Source organism: Chiroxiphia lanceolata, chromosome 1 (genome assembly GCF_009829145.1).
Source record: "Chiroxiphia lanceolata isolate bChiLan1 chromosome 1, bChiLan1.pri, whole genome shotgun sequence".
Taxonomy (NCBI): domain Eukaryota; kingdom Metazoa; phylum Chordata; class Aves; order Passeriformes; family Pipridae; genus Chiroxiphia; species Chiroxiphia lanceolata.
The window spans coordinates 65,984,274-66,002,448 of NC_045637.1; the positions used below are offsets into that span (position 1 = coordinate 65,984,274).

The 18,175-nt window shown below is 37.5% G+C and overlaps 1 long non-coding RNA gene across 1 annotated transcript; it reads right to left on the minus strand.

Moving 5' to 3' along the window:
• Positions 1-806: 806 nt before the first annotated feature.
• Positions 807-12,876, minus strand: LOC116780135. The gene is made up of 3 exons (XR_004354344.1): positions 12,834-12,876; positions 9,543-9,603; positions 807-933 (listed from the first exon to the last, which is right to left on the minus strand). It is a non-coding gene; the product is annotated as an uncharacterized LOC116780135 (long non-coding RNA).
• Between the last annotated feature and the right edge of the window lie 5,299 nt (positions 12,877-18,175).

Sequence of the window (18,175 nt, forward strand, 5' to 3'; positions counted from 1 at the left end):
TCATGATGCTTATTACTGATTTACATTGCTGCAAAAGTAAAGCAAATTTGAACCTTGGCATGTAAATCTTACATTATCCAGCCCTCCTTCTTGACAGACGATGATCTCCCCTCTTCAGGACATACAGTTTTCCAGACCAATTTCCTAATCTTAAGCAGGATTGTTTCTACCGTTTCTTCATTTTTGGTGGTGGAAGAGGTGTAAGAGAGACCATTTTTCTTAGAGAAGCTACTTTAGTATTGAATATACCGAGTGGCACCATTTTCCTAGCAGTCTATTTCTCTTTTTACTCTTTTTTTAACGGTGGTCTTGCACAGCTTCCACTACTCACTGAAATTCAAGCTTTTATAGCATAGATTACTTTTGGCCTTAGATACGCCTTAGAAAAAATTCTTCTACACTTCAAATATTGAATTCACAGGTTAAAACAGAAAGGTTATTCAGCTGGTTATCCAGCAAGGTAAGCAAGTCTTTTTTTTTTAAGGTATGTCACTTTGTAAAACAGGTATTAAAATGCTCTGGGTTTGGTGGTTTTAGTTTGGGTTGTTTGGGTTTTTTCCTCCATAAAACATGCACAGCTTTTACCTGCAAATAGGTTTGAATGGAAATTTCACATAGATTTCTTTATTTTATTTTCTAATGTTTAAGAAGATCCAAGGGTAGTCATATCTTGGGACTGAGTACAGAACCACTCAGCATACTGCCGCATGCTGACTTAGAGAAAGAACCTGACGTATTTTAATTGTGTGACAGTGTATTTGTCACCACTAATTTTGAAACTGATTGCACTGGAATACTTATGCTATGAATGCAAACACATGCCAGACAGCTGGAAGAGTGTGATAAGTCTTATTTGTCTTCAAGGTGTGCCACTGAAGTAGTCTCCTCAGACTGTGCCTTTCCTTTCCCTTCCTCATATCCAACAATAATCATCTGGGGAAAACAAAAACAAAAACAAACCAAAAAAAAAAAAAAAAAAAAAAAAAAAAAAAAAAACAGAGAAAGCTTTTTTTAAATAAAGGTTGAAAACAACATAGACGCAAAATAATTAGCACTGTCCTAATGTTACACATCATAACAAATGAAAACATTTCAAATGTGACAGCACAAGTAATAGCTCCCAAATCTTATTTTCAATGAGGAACAGCTTTTACATGAGGGATTTTCTGTGAGGTTCTTCAAGAATCATCATTTCAGGTCAGATTCTACAGAATTCTAGCAATAATCCTTTGGTTACCCAATCCAAATGTCCTTTAAAATGTTACAATGCAAAGCTATATGTCCTGTTGTTAGGCATAAGATATGGAAGTTAAACCTCCAGAATGAGACATCATATTGCACTCAGGAACAATTCTGAGAATCATGGTGGGATCTGGATTAAGAAGAAACCAAACATGAACTACCACCTAAATGTGATGATAAACTGCATATAAATTGGTGGATGGGGTGGGAGGGAGCAGTTTTGTGTATGCACAAACAGACGACACCTAAAAGAGCCAGGAGCCTATTTTACTTTTTTAAAAAGTTTTAACAGTGTGGTGCTGAATCACTGCAAATTGGTTTCATGTACTTCCCTTTGAAAGGATGTGGAAGAAAACTGTGAGGTTACAGAAACTAGGAATAGAAATGATCCATATGCTGTATAAACTACCATGTGGTAAAACATTAAAGGAAATCAAGTGATTTGGCTTATCAGAAGAAAGAAAGAAAAAAGATCAAGATGGCTTAATTATAGCATAAGTATTGTGCAGTGAAGTGGCTTCTCATCTAGTAAAGAGAGCATAAATAGAAGCAACAGTCATAAGCTGAAGAAGACAGATAAATTCATATTAGCACTAAGGTATGCTTTTACAGTGACACTAACTACCAAGGGAAGTGGTAGATTCTCCACTACTTAATATATCCAAAGAATGGTCTGGAAGTCTGCCTGGAAGATATGCTTTCGTCAAACATAAATCACTAAGCTCAGGAAATAAATCTATGTGACCTAATGTCTCTTTCTAGCCCTTAGATCCCAAGTATTTATAAAATATGGTATAGATTAAAATTTAACTAATAGCTTTGAGACTCTCTTTGGTTTCTGCTAAATTATTGTCTGTTTTTACATACTTAGTGAGTATCATGGCCTGTCTCTGTTTTCTCAAAGAGCCTGGGGTCAATTCAGAAGTATTTCTCTTTACTGTAGAGAATAATTCTAAAAGCAGCTAAAGCCATACGACTCACATATGCTCATACTGGACTGAGGAGCAGTCCAGCAAAAAAGTACATGCTTCTTATTAGGTTGTCTCCCTAAGCTGCACAGAAAAAGAGTTTGAAGACATGGTATGTGTTTTGAAGGTTATGTTCTTCCACAGTTCACAGAATTTATTTCAAACAAACACAAGAAAAGCTCCAAACATTATTTATAAGTCCTGATCTTCTTTAGCTAGAACTTGGTGAAAATGAATTCTTCAATATCCTTTTTGTTCTTTTACAGAAAGCTATCAATGGACCTCCCTTTAATCAATACAGAGCTAAACAAACAAACCAATATTTAACTGTCTGAAGTTTCCACTGCTGTAATATGTAATCACAAATTAAAGGGTTTGGAAAACTTCACCTTCATGTCTCCAAAGTGGCCATCATTGCAAATTAGGCTAATAACATAGATTATTAGACATTCTTAAAGTAAAACTAAGTATAAATGGGGTTTATAAAAATCATTATTTCAATTTAAAAGATATAATGCAATCAAAATACAAATCCAAATCACAGATATATGGAGAAACTAGCAAATTATTAGTGTTTTCCGTCATTCCTCAGTTTCTCTCCTTTGAATATTGCTTTTGTAAATGCTGTGGTTCTCATTACATTGTGACTATAATTAGAATTTGCCATATCATAGGCACTCTTCAGATACCAAGGCAGGTGTTTGGAAGTACATATTAATGATCATTGTGTTCCATATTGTTTTGATTTCTAAGAATATCTAAACAATGAAACTTTAAAGTGTTTTAACTTAAATGTGGTGGAAGTAATCACTGTTTGCAAAAGAGAGATCAAACATGGACTAGGCTTACAAATCTTTCTTTCCCATAAAGATCACTTTTGCCACACATGGAAATAAGGAGCATGCAGTCTTGACAGATATCCTGATCCTTGCCTTTGTTATGGAGTGAGCTAGGACACATGGTGTGCACTGGTCTGTGAATTGCCCTGGACTGACAGGAAACTGAGCAGATGCTTGTCAGGGCTGTTACAAATTCTTTCACCCCCTCTTGGTGGCTTGAGGCATAACCATATTCCAAGCAAGAATGTCATCCACCACAAAGAGGCTTCGAGTGAAAGAGGTTAAACACACTGAAGGAACTGCCTTGTCCCCCAGACATGGGGTAACCAGCAGTGGAGTTGTAGTTTTAGAACTCCAAACCCTTTGCTTTGAGGGTTTATACCTTTCCTCCAGCACCAGCATAATGTCTTCTACAGCTACAGCAATCTGAAATTTGCCATTTCTTTTTTCATGCACCTCAACTTGGACAAAAAGTCTGAGGCACGTAAATCTGCCAGAAATATGGAGTGGCTGAGGTCTGCTGTGCCTCTCTGAAGATATTTTGCTCCTGTACAGTCCTCAGCATGGTATCTCTCAATGTCATGTGAACCTTTACTCATCTTGAATTTTCTGGCTGTGGAAACACAACCGACAGGATTCACGTGACCCTCACAACGATCTTAAAACTGTTGAAATGGTGGACATCATGACTAGATATTCTACTGATTTTGTGGCACCCATTTTCTTTGTATCTTAGAGTTTGAAGAAGGGAATAGATCAACATCTTTTTTCTTCAGAATAGACTGGCCTCCAAAAAGTCAGGATTCCAGTTCATGCCATAGGGTATACCAAATGCTCTCTATACCCTAAATCACATAGCCATTTCAAACAATCAAGGATCTATAACAAGGTCCAAAACTCATGCATGATCAAGGTGAAAGGTTAATTCAGGTGCTCAAATGAATCACACAGGACAGACCTCTGAGACAGATACACTTGACCTTGGATAGGAGGATTAGTGAAGTCTACTGAGCCATGACCATTCTGCATAAGGGTGATGACTACCCATATCAGAATCACAGAAAAACCAGGATTGGAAGGGACCTCTGGAGATCACCTCATCCCACCCCCCTGCTAAAGCACATTCATGTAGAGCAGATTGCACAGGATCATGTCCAGGCATATTTTAAATATTGCCAAAGACAAAGACTCAACAACCTTTCTGGACAGCTGCATGTTCTTTTGCCATGCCTTTAAGCAGCCTTATAATCTAGGTAAATGTTCAGTTATACAAAGGCTAAATGTCATAAAATAAAATGCAGACAATTTTGGCCATATTGGTCTAGTGGACCATGTGCAGCGTGCTTCCCTGCAGTGTGCTTTAACTAAAACCCCCCTTGCAATAAACTATGGGGAAGTAGTAGAGCTAGAACCAACCTCTGCTCCCCAGAGGTGCCTGTGACACCATAGAGTGTGACAGTGAGACCTTAATGCCATTTAGCTTCACACAGTACCTCCTGCATCCTTGCCCATCTTCCTGAAGGAAATCTGCCCCAACACCAAAGTATGCAGCTACAGGCAAAACAGTGGGTTAGACTCACTGCTGGATATGTCCACATCGAAAGAAAGACATTTGAAAATCGTTTTAACCTCCTCTGCTGCACACTATACTGTTAGCCGGGATTTTCTAACTGAGTGCCAGCATGGTGCGGTAGTGAGACTGCTCTGACCATTGCAGTATGTCTAAAGGTGGAATTACCTGCTCCTAGGTCCACCCCTCAGATGACTGCAAATTCAGAAACTTCTGGTCTCATTTCATAGTGTTCAAGGTCAGTTCTGTTTAAGCTGCCCACAGCTGTGTTACTTCTGTTTTAAAGACTCTGTGTAAAGCTTGAAATTTTACTTGGAATTTCAGGGACTATGCAAAAAGTGTGATAAAGTCCTGAGCTGCAGGCACTTTGGCCAAGGTACAAGTATAGAAATGGTTTCTAAATGCAGTTAAAATTATGAAAGCTTTATTATTCATGATGACACTGATTATCTGCCCCCATACCTCACTGACAAATTCAGCCACTGCTTTCAGATGAGATATCGTACTTTGTCCACAGACAGCCCTAGAGGTAGGAATTAATTATTAAATACTGGTTGATGATAATTACATGATAACTTTATTGACCAAAATCAGAAAGGAATGTGTGATGTGTTCTAAATTGTCTCAATAAAACGACTCGTCTGAGAAAAGAGAATGTCTTAGCTCTTTTATAAACCATCTTTAGAAACTTCTTTGTCAAAAACACTAGCATCATGCTCTAAAAGCATAAAATGGGAGCACACATTTTAAGCCAAATGTTTTCCTTGTCAGCAATAAATGAAATCTAGATAATAAAGCAGAACAGTAATTCAAATTCAGTACTGAGGATCACATTCAAACTGCGTGTCCCTGCATAAATTCATATTTAAATTTAGTTTTGTATACTCTTATGACTTTCAATAGTCACCTTTTCAGAAAGGATGTCTGACTTCAGTCTTCAAACTGAGTGGTCTTAAATGAGGCTTCCAAAAATCAGATAACATTTACCAAAAAGAAAAGCCAAGTATCTTCCAGTATATTATTATTCCTTACAATTACAATCAATATTAATTTTAATACTACTGGTTAGTTTTCTGTAATTTTAGAAGAAAAAGTACTTCATGAAGTACTACTAATATTACTTCTTTTCTGATTCTTTTTGGATATCATTGCAATAATAGAATTTCCAAGTTCAAGGGGGAATGAAAAGAGAATTTAGGTGAAAAAATAACAGTTTTGATAGCTGCATATTGCCTCTCTCAGAGTGTTGTCATTTATATTTGTGGACTACTACTTACACTTAACAGTATTTTACATATATATAGATTTAAATAAAGAGACAGGATGTATGGCAGGAATAAAAATCCACAAAAGTAGAGGAATATTTGTGACAGAAGTAGAAGAAATTAGTTTTAACATGCACATCAGAAATTAGACCTATAAAAGGAAAACAAGGTGTCAGAACCCCAACAAAATAAAACCCTAGCATTTTAACAAAACTTTAATCTTTTCAACATCCAAGGTGATAAAGTCTCCTGAAGAGTGGGCCTAGAGACTGAAATTAGAATCACAGATAGATCCATGTAGATCTACAGCTTTGTAAAAGTAGATGCAAGTGACAATTAGAGGTATGGCTAAACAGTCTAGTCTGGTGCTTTCCCAAATCTTTGAAGTCAGTGTGGTTCAGTCCCTGTTCAACTACAGGAACCCAGTCATTCTCACTGTATAACTCTTACTCCATGCCCAAATTGGAATTGAGCACTAAACAACCAGGAGAAAATCAGTTGGGCTAAGAGGACACTTTGCAATGGGATACATGCCTTACAGAGAGTCTTAGGGCACACAGTGTCAGCTATGAGACCTACTGAATCAACATAAACTGGTATCAATTGGTGGAAAATCAAGGACTCATGCACACAGAATAATACAGTACAGTATCCCTCCTACATTCTGAAGGACCAGCTCCCCCAGGAGGGTGACACCTATGCAGACTTGGATAGCACTGCTGCTATGGCCTTCTCAAGCATATGCAGTAGAGGCAGGGATGGCAGAAACGACAAGCAGCTGGTAACAGCATATTGTCTCAAGGAAGGCTGTCAACATGGTTCCCCTATGGTTTCCAAATTTGAAGCCTCTCCATGTGGTCATATGCTATATATGAAGCAGGGCACACTAGACAGATTTGTGGCTGAGTAAATGCAAGAGCATCTGAGCCTGGCCATGAGGACAACTGATACACTCCGAGGACACCTTTATGTAATGTCTGCCTTGAACACAATAACAAACAGCCTCCCAGTCCAGCTGGCCTAAAAGTCAGAAGTTACTCCTGACATGGACCACATCATTGTATAGATATATCTTTGTCTTAAGTTTGGATTGATAGCTCCAAGGACAAATGAAAGAAACTCAGCACCTCCTTCACTACCTGTTCTTTAAGAAGACATGAAAAAAATCACATGCCTTAACATAAGAGACACTGGAAGAAAGTTGTGGGGGATGCAGAATAAGAACTGTCTATTTTTATTCTGGAAGTGGACCATCCATCCACTTCTCCAGGAAAGTAATGCTTACTACAAGTGTAATCACTGTAACTGAATCATTGTGTTGTCTGGATTTTTCTTTTCTCTCTTACTGCCTTGTTCAATACTCTGCCCTTGACAGTATATCTTTCCAAAGTCTGTTTCACTGAATAGTCTTTAGACAGTTCTGGTACCTTTTAAATAGCAGATTGAAAGCCAAGTCAGATAACAGATAGAAATCATATATAATGGCAAGAGAACAGAATTAGTGGAAGCTTTATAACAAAAACGGTATTTAGAAGAGAAATGATTAATCAGTATTGGTTGAAATCTCCTGTAATGATGAATAATTCAATATATAACTGGTAAGAGTGTCACTAGTCTGTATCCCTATACATTTGGTTCATCTGAGAAAATCACTATGTAAATAGAAAGAGCACAGAAGCACTCCAAGGCTTCTGTAACAATGGGAAATTCTTTATTTAAATAATGGAATTAACATCAGCCTGAGGTTTTCCTGTGAATTTCTGATGTAAAGCCGCAATTTGCATATCTGTGTGTATGATATAGATTATCACATATAAATAAAGATCTGCATAGCTCTCTGAATTTTTCCTGTACAGATCTATGAGTAAGTAATAATGTACTGCCTATTCTGGATTTCTCTCGGTGTAAAGGAACATTAACTCCATAGCATACAAGAGTACTTTAAATTAGTGGTGTGTAATATATGGGTGGGCGACAGTCTCTGCACAGTGGCCCTGGAGTGCAGTTGTGAGAGTTTGGCCCCAAAGATCTCCCTTCCCTGATTTCCTCTATTCCTGAAATTACCTGTTAGTATACTGTGGTGTGAGGAAGAGAACAGTAAGCAGTAACTTGGCAAAAGTTCATTTGCATGTATGGCAGCACATGAACCATCCAGAAAAGTCTGTAAATTAACCAACAATCAGTATCCAACCCCTCCCAGTGACTAACAATAAATGCCACTCTCCCGTGCACCCTGCCTTATGTGAGGAGAGAAGAGAGCCATCACAGCTTGATAACTAGCTCCACCTCTGACAGGGGTCCTCCAAGGACAGGGGCTAGGTGCCCTTTTGCTCCTTTGGCATCATCTGACAAATAAGAAACAAGTCAGGAAAACAGCCTCAAAGTACAGACTATGTAATCCTTGATCACGCACTAGCAACTTACTTTGATCTTTTGACTGGAGTGGCAACATTACACTAGCGAGGAATTAACACTGAGGTGGAAGATAGAGATGTCCCAACATGTGGGAGACAGTCTTGATCATTAATTCAATCCCACCTAGGATTTGAACTGCTGGCAACAGCCACATCCCCCTTAGTAATTCTCCCAGCTATTCATGTTCCCCTTTGTTTATGTGGTACCTCACTCTACTCATCTAATCCTGCACTGATAGGGGAAGTCATTATACAAATGACAGGATATAGCACAGAAGACAACATAATCTATCATTTCTACCCATAACTATGAAGTTGTATGATATTCCTTCAGGCAGATCTGGAAAGAGAACCTTGAGGGCAGTAACACATTCACTTTGCCCATCTTTGAAAAAAAACACAAGAAGTTTGACAATTGCAAAAAATTATGCTGCATCTTGGTGTCACTTTTCATACACTCGACTTGTTTCTCATCCATTGGTCTATGAACTGCCACCAGTTTAAAGGAAAACAACACATGAAACAATTGCCAAGAAGATAAATAATAATAGTTCCTAGATTCACACACATTTGATTTTAAGTGAAAAACAGAAGCAACATGACACAAGGTGGTTGGATTTTTTTCCCAAATCCAACAGATTAAGCTGCTGCATTAAAAATGGTTGAGAGACATAGAGCTAAAACACAATCAGATCATACTTGACATTGGCAGCTTGCTCTAAAGCATCTTTTGCTTTTGCAGTAATTGAGAAGTTCATATTTTCTCATCCTGAGTTCCTAATTTAAATTTTGTCTGCTAATCAAAAATGGTAAAGTGCTTCCTGGCTAAAACCAGAAATTTAGACAGCATTTTTAGATGCTTTTTTTTAAAAGCATCTTGCTGCTTTTACATAAATACCAAGGAATCCATTGAAATAATATACAAAGCTAGAAAATAAAGAGTGTGAAAGGAAAGTTACCAGGGTATGCCATGAGACTCTACAATGGCATTTATGCCCTTCAACATTTGCCAAAAAAATTTGTTGGAAAGAAGGAAAATATGGAGACAACAAACTATGCTGAGATGGAAAGTTATTTACAATAGTCAAAACTAACACTGTATATAAAGCATTGCAGGAGAACACGCAACTTAATGACTGATCACATGACTGAATGTCAGTAGAGATGCAATGCCAACACAAGAAAACAGAAGGTATACACAAAAAGATATCCTTAACTATACAGTTTTGAACTATTATCCTTACCCCTTGCAAAGGGACTCGTTCACAGTTCACTGTTCTGTAGCAGACAAACAAAGCAATAATGCTATCAGGAAGGAAAAGCAGTAAAAAAAGTAAATTCATTATGCTACCATTATTTTTTTATTAGTTCATACCCTGAATACTTATGTGTCTCCAGTTGTCTGAGTTCATAAACGGACCTTACCCCAAAACGCTCCAAATAGTAAAGACAAAAAAAAATGCAGAAAGAGGTAGAGTTATAAAGGGTATGGAATAATGCAAGGAAAGACAAACAAGATTAGGATTTTTGGCTTGCAAAATAAGCTGCTCAAGAAGGATGCAATAAAGATCTGTAAAATAATAAATGTTGTTGACAAGGTAAGTAGGGAACCATGTTTCATGTTTACTCCTGACAAAAGAACTAGGAATACAAAAAACAATTAACACTTTGAAAGCCTGAAACAAACAGGACATTTTTTTAATACAATGCACAACTAAATCCTGGAAGTTAATGGAAGATGAATTTATTAAACCCAAGACCTGTAACAGATGATTCTCTGGATGCAATACCTGGCTCATAAATACGTTAAATCAGTGAATGGTAGAAGATCACAGGCTAAGTCAAAAGGATTATCACTGTATGTTTTTCTTCTCCTTAATACAAGCTCCTTTTTTTTCCACTGCCCAAGAGAGGTTAGACAGATCTTTGGTTTGACCCAGACATTGTGGATCACTAAAAATGGCCAACAGCTTATACTAAAAACCACTCCACCCCTTTACTCTTGCCTTGAGCTTGGTGCTGGAGTTCATGCCGAACTGCTCACAGTGCTGCTGTTATCCACAAAAGCTACCTTGGAGCTTGTCGCAGTACATTGTAAAGGTCTTGCAGCTATGCCTTTGATTGCAATATAGAACTGCTATGGGGAAAAAGTGGATATGGGTTATGGGATTTCATCTCCTTTGCAGAATACTATGAAACCTTTTGGCCCCTTCCCATGTGCCATTCCCCCAAACCAGCACCTTCTAATAAGAGCTACTGAAGAGAGAAGTGCATCTCACATAAACGTAAAGTATACCAAAGATTTAATGAAACAAAATACCAACAGGGGGTGGTGGGGGTGATGGGTACTGCTCAGGAGAGGGACAGAGACTATGAATAGCACATCAAAATCAACAACTGTGAATATATTTTTAATAAAGTAGTTCAACTCTGTATTAAAACAACAGCAAATGACATTCATTGGAAAAAAATGGCAGTTTCCCCTCCTTTCCCCAAAAATCTTAAAAGACCAAATGATATATGCATCTAAATGATGTTAAGGCTGGAGCATATCAAGGATTTTTTCATATATACTGGAAATTATTAATTCAGTTGTTTAATTACTGATGCAGTTTTCTTCAGAAGTATGAATAATTGCTAAAGTTTTCAAAAAAATTGATGTAATTTGTCTCCTTTTTGCCATGTATCTTGGTGACTGCTACACCCAGAGAGGTTCCAAGATGACAGCAAAAGTATTTCAAGGATGAATATTTATACCTTTACCTATTTGTAGGAAGTAGGGACTCATAGCAATTCTCATTATACTTTTTTCTTCCCACAAATGTTTTTGCACACATTATTATGTACTAGCAAAATAAAAGACCTAACTGCTTTGGTTTTCATCTGAATGCTACAGTCCATTTTGAAATACTGAAAAAAAGTTGCAAACACATTCAAACAAGAGTAAACAAAGAAAGTGGTGCAGTGAATTAAGGTGTCATGGTCCCTTATATTAGCACTACTCAAATGCACGGCCTTGCAGTACCTCATCTGGGCTGCCAGGCTGTGAATGCATCCATGCAGGATGGAGACACAGGAAGAAGCACTGGAATGAGCAACAGATGAAAACCAAAAGTTAAATGCTTACTTCCAAGGCTTTGTTTCTTGATAAAGTTGCTGAGAGGTCAGCCAAAAGAAATGAAAGAAAAGAAACAAGCAGAAAGCCAGAGGAGGTTTGTATTTGGTAAAGGGGAAATGTGTCAATACAAGGGTTTGGAGGTGACTGTGCAGAAGCAGAAGTGTAAGTGAAATAGCTTATTTTGATGTGACAGCATTTTTGGTAGATTTAAGGCAATAAGGTAAGTGTTGCTAGGAGGTTTCTAATAAGCAATTTAAGAAGTCTCAAGTGCCTGAACAAAAGCTGTGTAATGAAGGGCATCAAGGGGATTCAAAGATGTTAAACAGGAAGGAGAACAAGCACACTATATATAGGAACAAGTAATGAGAAGGGAGAACTAGAAGAAGAGGAGCATTTGAACACAGCAGTTTTAGCTTTCTAGGTTACACCTTTTGTTACCCATAGCAGCAAACACAGACCAGAGCAGAACAGAGTAATTCAAAAATTAAGGCAAAGGGGAAAAAAAGAGTGAGTATAGTTAGAAGAAAAGAAAGATTAGATATAGTAATTTTTTTTTTTTTATTTTGAAGCTTTGGGTACTGAGGTAGCCAGAAATTAGTTTTATCAAGGCTTGATGTTGTTACTAAAAGTTGCCAGAACTACAAAGCTGACAAAAGTTAAGGATATGAACGTTGGGGTAGCAGCTGTAAACATCTTTATGGTGAGGTAAAATGGTATAATAATTGAACACTATCAGGAGTTTCTAGAGGGCAGAGAGATAAATAATTCCATGCTAGAGGACAGAAATAGCCAGAGTACTAAATATTGTGATTAATGAGGCAAATATTTTTAACAGGTTTGAGTTAGTAATTGAAACCTTGCAAAAGAATGTACCCAAGAAACAAATTTATTTGAAGTCATCCTTGTTTCATCTTCTAATTTTATGCAAGGACCGGAAATTATGCAGTTGTGCAATGTCGAATAAACATTTTTTTATATATTAACTAAGAGATAAAAAATGAAGAGGTTTTTCTGTCTGAAGTTTGTGAAGCAGCTGTTTACAGTGCATTCTGAGGTTGAGAGAGGTTTCCTGGGATAAATCAAAGCTGGTCACATGCTATGTGGTATTTCCACTGTGTCCTTGATTATCTAAGAGCACAGCAAGTAATCAAGAGTATCTTTCCAGCTCAGCAGAAGCTATTTCCACTGACTTTCTCTGAAAAAGAGGCTTCACTTCAGCTGAAGTATTTGCAGTAGCTGGAAAAATTGAAGGCTTTCTATTTTCCCCTAGGGCCTATGCGGCTTGTGTCCATCAGTAACCTAGCACATTATTAGCAACAGAAGTATTTACCGATTATGGGAACCTGCTTTTCTTCTTCCCCTCCATTTACAAAACACAGGATTTTATATCACTGTTCACAGATTGAATATACACTACCTTCACTGCTAAAATCCTTTTGTAAACACACACTACTGTCAAGTGCCTGTGGGTGCAGCTACGAGTGCTGGAGGTGGCTGGCAGCTCTGCAGGAAGTTGAGAGGCACCTGAGGAAAAGCAGCTCTTTTGTGGTGGAGTGGTGTTCCGCTTCTGGTGTTTTCCCTGTCCAGGCAATGCTTCCTCAGCTCAGACAGGGTGAGGCACCTCCTTGCCACCACCACATGCTGGTTTCACAAAGGGGCTTCTTCCTTTAGTCCTAATTTCTCCTGCAGGATCATACTAGCATAATTTGAAGACCTTCTCCTTCCAGTCATCCCTGTTTTGATACCCGTGCATGTATCTCCTCTGGTATCTTCTCTGTTGGAAGTGAAAAAGGCACCTAATGACAGATTACAAACATCCAGAATTAACTGGATGTTAACCATTGTTAAGCATCCAACATTCAGCCTGGAAATGCCTAACCACTAGAAACACAGAGCAGTTGCAAAACATTCCCAGAAACCTGTTCCTACACTTTAATTTTCCAACATTCAGGAGTTACAACTCTCCAGTCATATCAAATTTCTTCTCCTAATTTTCCCCAGGTATGGAGATGGGCACGTATTAGAAAATCTCAGTTTATACACACCATCAGAAATACACTTATTTGAAGTTTTGTGTAGATCAATTTTCCATTTCAGGAAGAAGCATTACATGGGATAGTACCTCCCCATACTTAATAAACAAAGAAAAAAAAAGAAACAAATTAAATTTTCCCATAAAAGCTACTTAATATAAAGAGTGCCATCTGCTGGTACGATTGAAGTGAGGCATTGTTCATAGGCATCGAGGTTCAATAAAGTTTTGCTAGGCCCTATTAAGGGCACATTTCAACTCTAAGCTATTTCACACTTTCAAGTTTACTTATTCATGGTACTGCCTTTTACAGAATAAAAGTGCAGTCAAGCACAGTGGTGTAGACAGCTCTTGTTGTGTGAACATGGTGGGAAAAAGCATCATTTATTAATTCACATTTTTATATTCACAGGGTATCTTTGTTGATTTGGGATTTCTTTGTCTATTTTTATTTTTTCATCATTAATAGATTTTTTAAACAAATATTTTTAAGAACCTGAAAATTAAAAATGTAAGAGATTTTCTAAAATCCTGTCAGTGAGACTTTTAAAAGTACTTACTTTCCACTTTACCTCATGCCAAACGTATTTATATAATTGTCAAACGGCTTCAAAAATCCAACTTGCAGGTCTCAGGTTTAGAAGCACATTATTGATAAAATACGGTTGTATATCTTCTTGGTCATGTGAATCTTCTACCAAGGCATATGGATCAAGCCTTCCTGACTCATAAAATGTTACTTAAATACTCCTCCATAACCAGGATAAAAAGTATGTTCCCTGCAGTTGTCCCAGGTCCTGACCTGTGCCAACAACAAGCTGAACAGAGAGAATAAGTAGAGGGGATGAGGATGGAGGAAAGAGGAAGACAGTGAGCTTGCTACCTTACAAAAAACTCATTTGTCTAAAACCGAAGTTAAAGTAACATTGACCTTTGCTAGCTCAATGACTACTTACTGAAGAAGTCTACTTTGCATTTGGGTGTTACCATTATCAGCAACATTTGCACTTCATGTTGTATTGGTGAAGTAAAAAAAAAAATCTTAGAAAGTCCACATTCACTGCAAGGACAATAAGATTTTCATTGTTCTGAAACACTGGAGTTCAATTTCTGATTTCCAGCAGGTTCACAGCAAAAGATACTTTATAGTCTTCCCGAAAAAATTATCATTCAGATTATGACTAACTCACACTCCCTCCTCTTACTTTTTTTGAGGCCATTACATGACAAAGTGTACCAGACCAATTCCTGAATAGTTAAGCTCCTTCCATATCTCTTTTCTAATGATAACAGCTATTCCATTTTGCTTTTCTTATAATGTTGTTTCACTGACTCTTTGTTTGACTTCCTCCACTTTGTTGTGCAGTTCCTATGAATTATTGAGACAGTTTCCAGTTAAATCTCACTATCCAAATTAAGCATTCCTATTTTTAACTACCCACTTCGCTATTATCCTCAAAGCATTTACTTCCTCTCTACTGTCCATTCTCTTATTAGTCAGATTAGCAAAAATCCAAGAGGGCTACTTCTCCAGGTACTTAACCAGGCAAATATCTCAAACTCTGGATTGGTACTTTCACCAGTCCTGATGATATTCTCTTCCCAAATATTTGCTCTCTAGGTCTAGGAAATAGAAGAATTCCAGCAAAGATCTTTGAACATCTTCCCCCATCTAGCACAACTCTCTTTGAGCAGCTCAAGCAAGTTTCTTATTCTTACAGTCAAATGGTAGAATGACAGCAAAAGGATTCTTCCCCAGCCTATTTAGAACGACTTTCACACTCTGCCAGCCCCTCACAGCATTTTGCTTGGACAGACTTCACACAAGACTGTTTTCCATTTCCATCCACTTTGATGGCCAGTCTGTTAATATTTCTTATGAAAAAAAAGTGATCTTTCAGAGCAGCCTTTGGTTCCCATGAAACTTTGGCCTTCTTGCTTCCTTTTTGCTTTCCACTTATCTTTGTCTTCTCTTTTTCTTCAGCCACTAGCCCCTGCTGTTACCATTTACTCAGTCTCTTCTTTCATGCTGCTCAATATTCTGTCTCTACAGGTTGCACCTCATCACTCCTTCCACAGAACAAACTCCTTCCACAGAGAAAACTTCTTCCACAGATTTCCTTCACATTCTGGTATTTTCCTCTGCCCTGTCATCATTTTAATATATTTCTAGAGGCCTCCTTTTCATCTGGGGATCTGCCAATCAACCCATCTGCAACTACAGTTATGTTCATGCTCTTTCCTTTCATCTTATCTGTCATACTCAAATGCATTTCTATATTCTACCCTCATTTCTAGCAGCATTTATATCTCTCACACCTCTTTATTTTCCTGAACATTATGAGATGACCCTTCATGCATATGTAAATTCTGTCAGAAACTCACTGAAGGATAACATACACCTTACAGCTTCTGCATCCAGTCATCTTCATCTTTCTGCCATATTTTGGTCTTCTCCACTGGTGCCCAAGATGCTGTTTTTTTCTCCCTTACCCTAGGTTTAAAATCAAACAAACCATCTGCATACCAGGGTCCCCTCCAAAATTCTTCTTTTACTAGACTCATACCAGCCTCTAGTTGCTTTGATTCTGACACCTTCTTACCTACATTAGCCCACCACTTCATTTAGGGTTAACTATGATCAAAGGCCATGATCAAAGACTTCCTCTTTGTGCTGTTTAAACTAAGCCATATGGCTTTGCAACACAGCTTATCTAGTCTTGTTTGAACTGGTTGTGCACTTCTCTGCACAGCAATCACTTCCAATCATAGTAAGAAATCCATGTGAATTTTCTGATGCACTTATGCCAAAGCTCACATTACAGTTACCCCAGGCAGAGAAGCTGCCTGGTGCTTTGGAAGCCTGAATCAGAATTTCATAACTCCACCCTCATTCAGCACTAAGTGCCTGTCAGGAGGTGGGTATGCTTTGCTTTTGGGGTGTTAATTTGGTGGACTTTTCTTCTTTTTCAAAAGTAAAACACCAAAACAGAGTTCAAGCACAACCAAAAGTACAGGGTGATGCTGCTGATAACTTGAGAAAAAAATGCTGAGAGTCCAAAACCTTCATAATGCAGCTACTGACAATGATAAATACAGGGAAATGCTTAATATTATGGACCTCTCAGTCCAGGCAGGGTGAACTACCAATTGTAGATCTCCTCTGACCTGGCTAATAATTTTCACTAAATATAGTTCATCAGTGTCTAGACATCACTGATTCACCCTTCACATCTTCTTCTTCTCAAAATAAAAATGTGAACCAAAATCTAAATTTCAACTTAATTCTCCAGAGGTAGAAGGTAAAAAGAGTGTATTTTACTTTATTAAAAAGGCCTACAAGCATTTTGGTTGCAATATAAAACCCCTTTCTAGAAAAAAACAACCAGTATCATGATGTTAGCCAATACTGCAATAGATTATGATAATTTATAGGAAGGCTATATCTCCAAAAAAACCCCCAAGAGTGAGAAATAGAACTGGAAAGACATTCCTTGATGAGCTTCAAGTGTTTTTTATATGTGAAATTTAGACTCTTAAATCACTGGATCAGAAATATTTGTCAAGCTGACTGCAGGCCCTATAGTCTTAGTTCTTTAGTCTTTTTTTAATCTGGAGACCGAAGTGCTGTATGCTATACTTCCCTTCTCCCAGAATTTCAGTTAACAATAATGTACATATTTTCTTGATAATCTTCACAATTTCTATCATGAAAATATACTGTTCAGAAAATACTAATGCATCAATTCAGCTTCCAGAACTCTAATGGCATGAACACTAATATATTGTACTGATACAGCTAAAACTTGGACTAAAGAATCAAAATAATATGTTTATAAATGCCATATATTAGACTGCATGGTTTGTTACAAGGTAATAAACAGAAAAGCTTGCATCTAGTCACTCGTGGTTGTTAAATAAGATTCTTTGTGACTTGGAAAAAAACTAGAACACAATGAAGAATTATCAGTGCATTCTCCACGGAAGTCATCTACATGTGTTTATTTAATAAACAGAAGATGGCTTTATTATACACATTTGATTTCCATATGCAATCGTCTCCTTATCTGTCACTTGTATCTAAGCAGGGTGCTTTATACAAATCTGAAAATGAAAAATTCAGAGCAGGGCACAGGAAACTCATTTAATGTCGAGTGCAGTCAAAATCAAGATTTCTTTATTTGTAGTAACAACGCTGTTAAATCAGAAAATTACTCTCCTTTTCTGCATGTCCTTCTTCCTTTACAATTCAGTTGTTTGATCATAAATTGTCGAGTGCAATGACTTGTCTCCTCCACTTTCCACACTGGTCGAGACAGATTAAAAACTCCGGCATACCACCAACCAGTCTCAGCATACCATTAGCATATATATGAGATTTGAGACATTTTCTAATATTCTCCAGCAGAACTCATCTGTCAGCCAGGTGATGAATTATAAAAACTCTTAGCTTGTTTAGAAAAGAGAGGGGGAGAGTGAGAAAGAGAAAGAGAAAGAGAAAGAGAAAGAGAAAGAGAAAGAGAAAGAGAAAGAGAAAGAGAAAGAGAAAGAGAAAGAGAAAGAGAAAGAGAAAGAGAAAGAGAAAGAGAAAGAGAAAGAGAAAGAGAAAGAGAGAGAGACAGAAGAGGAAAACACAATCTCACCTTTCATTTTACCCATCTACCTTTGCAGTTAGTCATATAAATAAACATTATCCGAAATAAAAGAGACATAGTGTGAAAGATTTG